Genomic DNA, 7,295 nt, shown 5'->3' on the forward strand with positions numbered 1-7,295 from the left:
ACAAAGTCGTGTAATTGCTCAAGTTTCGTTAAAAATCTCGCCTAAAAAGTGCGTTTACATACTTCTACACGCACATGGAATCATCTCAACGCAAGATAAAGCATTAATGACCATGGTTTATTTTTTGGGTCGATGTTTTTCAAGACCCGCAACGCAAACACAGCGCTTGTCTTGTTGCGGTAACCATACTAACTCAAGAAAGCGAACATCAGTACCAACTGTGCTCAAGCTAAATGCGAAATCCCGGTGAACCTGCACATTATTTATCTGCAAAGGCAGATAAATAATGTGCAGAGCTCGATGTATAGCTTTCATGTACTCGATGTATAGCTTTCATTGATATGAAAGCTATACATCGAGTGCCGAAAGCCGACGAGGTGCGGTAAGTATATGCTTAGGTCGCATCGGCCAGCGTCCGTGTTGTTGAGAATGAGGCTCACCTAAAACGAAATTATTATTTAATCATCATCATTATCCTATATTTATGTCCACTGCAGGACGAAGGCCTGTGATCTCCAATTACCCCTGTCCTGCGCTAGCTGATTCCAACTTGCGCCTGCAAATTTCCTAACTTCATCGCCCTACCTAGTTTTCTGCCGTCCTCGGCTGCGCTTTCCTTCTCTTGGTATCCATTCTGTTATTTATTTATTCATTATTTATTTTAAAATCAATTTTAGATTTCGTACACCTCACTGAAATATACAACTTCATTGCGCGGTTTTTATAGCGAGTAATTCGTAATTGTTGTTTCTTAATGCACATTTCATTGCATCCACGTTGGAGGCCAGCTGTAGTACTTTGTACGACTGCGGCGGTGAAATGCTGATGACGTTGTCCAGCAACGCAGCCTGTGTGGGAGCCCTGAAGTGGCCGTATGACCAAGGCGTCGGTAATGAATATTCATAAGAACCGTTAACCAGGAGACGCTTGGCACTTCCGAGGAGCGTGAGAAGTCACTGCATACAGCTTCGTTGTATTTGATGCATGAGTTGCTCAGATTGGCATACAGCTGGAAAAAGAAAAAAAGAAAGTTGTGTGTGAACACTTCAGTTTTGTGAGTATTTATGTTATGTGAACTCTTTTGTAGTGCGAACATTTATTTATATTTCAGTTAGGATTTTCTACGTGAACGTTCGTACATGTGTTTTGTGAGTTTTGTGAGTTATATGGGTTTTGACAACATTCTGAGGACAACTATCATGCAAGAAAAGAGGAGTAGCCGGCGCCACATATAGGCACCAACCTCTCCTTAAATACATTTAATTAAAAAAAAAGAAAATTATTATGGAGTGGGAAATAAGTAAATATGGCTGAACATCTAAACAACAATGTTGTTAACCCATATTCAATAGCGTTTACACTTTTTATGCCACTTTATCAAAAGGCGGTGGTTTTAGGCGGTGATTTTAAATACCCGGGTATTAACTGGGTCACACGGTCCATCACTTCCTCAGAAAATCGCTCTGAGTGTTCCAGATTGCTTACATATACTAAGCATGTCTCAGCTCAATCAGCTTGTCAAAAGGCCGACACGCGGTAGTAATATATTAGGCCTGTTGCTGACAAATCTACCTGATAATTTTGAAACCCACGTGCTAGAGGAACTAAGCGACCATAAAGTAGTGCATTGCGTTCTTCCAGCTCTGATTCCTGATAAATAGATTATTACAAAAACAATTTTGAACTACTCTAAGGCCGACTGTGGTAAAATGAGTAGTATGTTGCAGGAATTTCGCCTGACGTTTGGAGATTCCTACCTCACCCGCACAATTAATGAAAACTGGTTACTGTTTCGTGACAAACTCAAAGATATTGCGTGTGCCTGCATACCAAAGTTAACTATTAAACAAGCGACAATGCTCCTTGGTTGACGAAAGAGGTAAAAAGGTGTCTAAATAGAAAGAAAAGAGTATATATACCGCAGGGCCAAGCAAACAAACTCATATCGGGACTGGGAAAACTATAAAGAGGCTTCATTTAAGGATGAGGCTTCAATTATTGCAGCGAAAGACGAGTTTTTTAACAAAACTTTGCCCAGTTTATTGAGAACCAAGCGATCAAAATTTTGGCAATACATAAATCCCAAGTCCGAATTCAAGACACCTACGCTAAAGGATGAAAACGGTGACGTGATGTCCATTGAAACCAGAAGCGAACTATTTAACAAACGTTTTGCGCGAGTATTTACAAAAGAGGCTCCACTACACGAGTTACCCGATGACGCTGACCCAGTAATATTTCACCAATGCCAATCGATTATAATAGGGAAGCTAGTGTTGCACGCGCAATCGAGAGACTGCCGCAGAATAGTAGTCCGGGCCCTGACGGTATCAGCAATAAGCTACTTAAACTAACATGCCACACGTCAGCCACTTTATTAGCACTCATATTCCAGCAGTCCTTAGCATCCGCTTGTCTTCCCGACGACTGGAAGATAGCGCACGTCATTCCGATATTCAAATCAGGCGTAAGCACCTGTCCTAACAATTATAGACCTATCTCGCTGACGTCAGTTTGCTGTAAACTGTTGGAACATATCATTTACACGCACGTAATGTCCCACCTAAACGATAACTATCTGCTGCTTGAACAACAACACAGGTTTAGATACAAGAAGTCCTGTCAAACGCAGTTATTTGAACTAGTAAGCGATCTTCATGACTTCTTGCATGCTTTGCACTACGTTGATGCTATATTTGTAGATTTATCAAAAGCTTTTGATCGGGTTCCCCACAGAAGATTAAATAAGAAGGTTCGTAAACTACAACTTGATGACAATACCATGTTTTCGATCGAAGAATTGGTGCACAGTCGCTTTCAACACGTCAAGATTAGAGATCACATTTCTAGCTGTGCTGCGGTAATATCAGGCGTGCCACAGGGATCAGTATTAGGGCCGCTTCTCTTTTTAATTTACATAAATGACATAGCTAACAACATAACTTCTAGCATACGCCTTTTCGACGACGATTGTGTGATATACAGACAAATAACTAACCCGCTTGACGTAACACGCCTACAGGCTGATATAACCTGCTTACATGAGTGGTGCATACTGTGGCAAATGGAGATCAACATAGATAAAACAAAGCTGATGACGTTTTATACGCTCACTAATACTCCTGCGAATACCTATTCGATTAACAACAGCATAATCGCAAAAACACAGTCCTTTAAGTATCTGGGTGTGCACTTCTCGCCTAATCTAACGTGGAACGTTCATATAGAGCATATAACAAGTAAAGCCTTTAAAAACTAGGTCTCTTAAAGCGCCGTTTGTCAGCTGCCAATGCCGAAACGAAGCTGCATGCCTACACAATGCTGATTAGGTCAGCATTAGAATATGCTTCTATAATATGAAATCCAAATAGTGTTGAGCTTTCAAGCCAGCTTGAATCTGTGCAGAACAAGGCAGCCAGGTTCATTTTATCTTCATATTCATCTTATCAAATTGTAACGGTGTTAATTGAAGCGAAGACCATCTCCATAATCTTGACACACGACGCAATATATCTCGTTTGTCCTTTTTTCACTCCATGTATCACAGCAATACAGTTTTTGCAACTACGAATATTCTTCGGCGCATCATATCTCTTCACGCAGAGATCATCGTCTTAAAAAGTTGCACCAATTTTCGCAAGAGCTTTGAAATGGCAGAACTCGCCATTTGTATTGTCAGTAAAGGAGTGGAACGATCTGCCGGAACAAATAGTGACCCTTACTGATACGTCGTCCTTTAAGACAGAATTGCTGATGTATCTTGATCGAATTGACACGCAGCAACCCTAACCTCGTCAATGTGCACGCAGGCTATATTGTATATTGTATACCCCTTGATTGTAAGATGACATCTCTTGTACTTTCCTGTTTTGATTTGTAAACGCTTCATTTCTATAGCTTTTTTGTATTTTGCTGTTCTCATTTGTATTTGCAATTTAGTTGTACAGTATGATTGTATAAACCCCCCTATGTAATGCCCTCATGGGCCTTTAGGGTAATGACATAAATAAACTAGAAAACATCCCGTATGAGAAGCTGAGGCGGAATCAACTTCAGTGTTCGCGAGTAAAGTTGCGACACTAGAGGCGAACGCTTTTCTTATGCAAAAATAGGCGCACAAATCCGTGTACAATTGAAGCGAAAACGGTGGAGGTCCCCAGGCAAGACTCCTTTCTCTGCCTTTGCCGGTTGCTACTCTGTGTAACAAAAATCTCACCTGCCTTTAGGGTCTATGGGCCACATAAAAGGGTCTTATGATGTGAAAAGCGCGGTGAGCAGTTAGGCAGCACGAAATGTGCTTGAATGCTTTCTCGCGAAAGGCTTTGCTTGCCGTAAAACTTGCGTCTCCGTGTCGCGCCTTCCGGGAAAAGTGTTGTAACTGCGTCAAAAGAATCGGCAGGGGACAGTCATGGCTCGTGACAGGAAACCGCCATATATTCGGCGGTCACGCTGTGTCCACCGCCATGGACGTCCCTGCTGATCCCATCCTGCATCGTCGAAAGAGCACTGTCGGATAACGGCCTTCGCGTTCTGGTCGGCGGAAGAGCAGCATGAGGACAATGGTGAGATTCCCCTGTAATGGGCCGCTGGCGTTGTTAATCACTTGAAATGTGCCCCCATGGAGGGCTGCGAATAGCTATAACATAGTTAATTTAGTCGCTTTCACACAAGGAATAAAAATAACATAAATCTTGTTAGTCCTGAGGAATCCGATTCAGACTTTGAAAGGAAGCTGTAGCTCTGGCCTTCCTTTTTACTCCAATAATTGTAAAACGCCGAAATGAGATCATAAACAACAGCTGAGGTGGTTTGAACAAAATAAGTTTGGACTGAAAACCTCGAAGGTATACGTATATAAATAAATAGTATGCCTTTGACATGTACGTTGCCAGAGTTGTTCGACACCGTTTAACAAATTCTTTGCAGTCGGCACTATACCAGGCTTAGATTTAAAATTATAGGGCTCAGCATGGTGGTAAATGCGGTGGCTCTACTGTTTTGCATCAGAGAAAACCCGCGCTTGGCTGTTTAATTCATAAAAAGCAAACGAGCCAAGGTAAACGTACACGCAGAATGAAGGTGCAAGGCTGCAATGAATGCCTGTCACTGCTGCAAGCGTTTCTGGAAGCTTTGAAACAGAGTTGCGCCAGTGAAAGGCGCACTTCGACGTGGTCTTAGGCAGTTCAACTTCTGGAAGTGACTGTAGGAAAACAGGCCCTTCGCCGATAACTGAATAAACGAAACTGAGGAACATTATGCCGAAGCGCTGTATGTGTGCGCCTTCTCAGGGACCACCCGTGCTCTTCAGTGAGATCAAAAGTTTGCGGTCGAGCTGCCCAGGACAGGTGTTCTGCTGCGACCTGATAATCCTTGAACATATGTTGCTCGTTTCACGGCAGTGACAACATGCACTAAAGTGTGTCACAAACTTCTAATTCCCAAACTAAGCCATTTGAATATTTATGCTAACCTTTTAACATAGATACAATGCTTTCCAGTTAATCGCTCACAATACGTTACTGATAACGCCTATAACTGTGGATTCTGATGTGCCCAAAGGGTTCTCGTTCTCTTGTTCTCCATATAAAGTAACTACCTTCGCTCACAACTATATTTTAACATTAGCCTATTTGCTGATGATTGTGTTATGTTTTATGAAATTATTAGTGATTTTCGTACTAAGCGCCTTTAATCTGACTTAAATATTATTTCTAATTGGTGCCGTCTTTGGCTAGTGAAATTTACATCAATACATGTAAAATAATGCGTATATCTAGAAAGCCCAACACAGCCAACGTGTGCTATTTAAACAACCTTCCATTAAAGCATATGAACTCTACAAGTACTTGGGAACTTATATCACATCCACCCTTTCCTGGGCAGCTTACAAAATCCACAAAGTGAATAATGCTAACTTCACTCCTGGTCACTTAACACGAAAACTGTTGAATGCTCTGGACTCTTTAAAGTTGTGGCTCTATAAAAGTAAAATTAGCCGAGGTAAAATTAGGATTTTTGCACTGCTATGCATGGTCTTCCAAAAGTCTGAAGGACTGTATGAAACAATAGACGGACTGGGACAAAAAGAAAACATTGGCTTTTAGGATGGCCTTAGTCTCACTATGTATTACGATAACAAGGGAGTTGCAAGGTGACTATTTCGATCGCTCCGTTATGTGGCATTCAAAAAGTTACGTGAATTTCCATTGCCTAGTGGTCATAAAATACTCCGTTAGGCCTGGAAAAATATATAGGGGTTAACAAAAAAATTCAAGATTTTCCAGAAAAGAACTATAACTCTATAGATCCCACAGTGCGTGAGCAATGAGGTCGCTGGTTCGATTCCCAGCAGTACTGGCCGCATTCCGATGGAAGCTAAGTGCAAGAACGCTCGTGTACTGCACTAGGTGCTCATTAAAGAAGCCCAGTCCGGAGCCATCCCCACCCATGCACTTGCGGTGTCTCTGATAGCCAGTGTGTTGCTTTTGCACGTAAAATCTCATGATTTTATTTGTTGACGTGACTGTGCAGTAACGTGCTGCCGATACAGCCGAATTGTTTGAAGACCGCATAAGATCTTAGTCTTACATGCCATATCCATGTGATGTGTCAGCTAAGTGTAAACGTTAAATTCACACAGTACCAGTGTAGCTTAGCACACCTTGGATACATAAAATCTCTCTGTTGCCTTTAATGGTTTAGCACAAGCTCTTGGGCCACTTGGTACATGATGACCGCATACAGACCGCATACGGACGGACGCTACGGACCGCATACGGACGTTAGACACGGACCAGCGTCCGTCCGTGTCTAACGCCTTTTCCTTGTGTGCGCATCCTTGTGTATTCGCTGGTACCTCCCTTTTTGATGTTCGCCTTTAATGCTCCATCGCACAGTGAGTAAATAAACTCTGGACCCGTATTCACAAAAAGCTCTTACACTAGCCAATGCTGACACTGGACTTACGGAAGCTGCTTGCCAATGGCAAATATTACTTACAAATGAGAAGCTTTGTGAATTAGGCCTCTGTTTTTGACGAAATGATTACATTGGTGTTAGCGTTATGCGGATGTCTCGCAATTTTCGTCAACTTAATAAAAGAAAGCTATTTGAAAGCACGAAGTTCTGGGGACAATACGTAGGCTATGGACCTTTTTTCTTTAAACGCATCAGACATCTCTGTATTTCATATGCATTTGAAGAGGGAAGTTGGAGTAGTACATCTTAATGGGCCACAAAGATACGCCACGTTTTGCATTGGAGGCTTACGGCTTCAAGAAGGTGATGTCTTCGAA

Source organism: Dermacentor silvarum, chromosome 7 (genome assembly GCF_013339745.2).
Source record: "Dermacentor silvarum isolate Dsil-2018 chromosome 7, BIME_Dsil_1.4, whole genome shotgun sequence".
NCBI lineage: Eukaryota > Metazoa > Arthropoda > Arachnida > Ixodida > Ixodidae > Dermacentor > Dermacentor silvarum.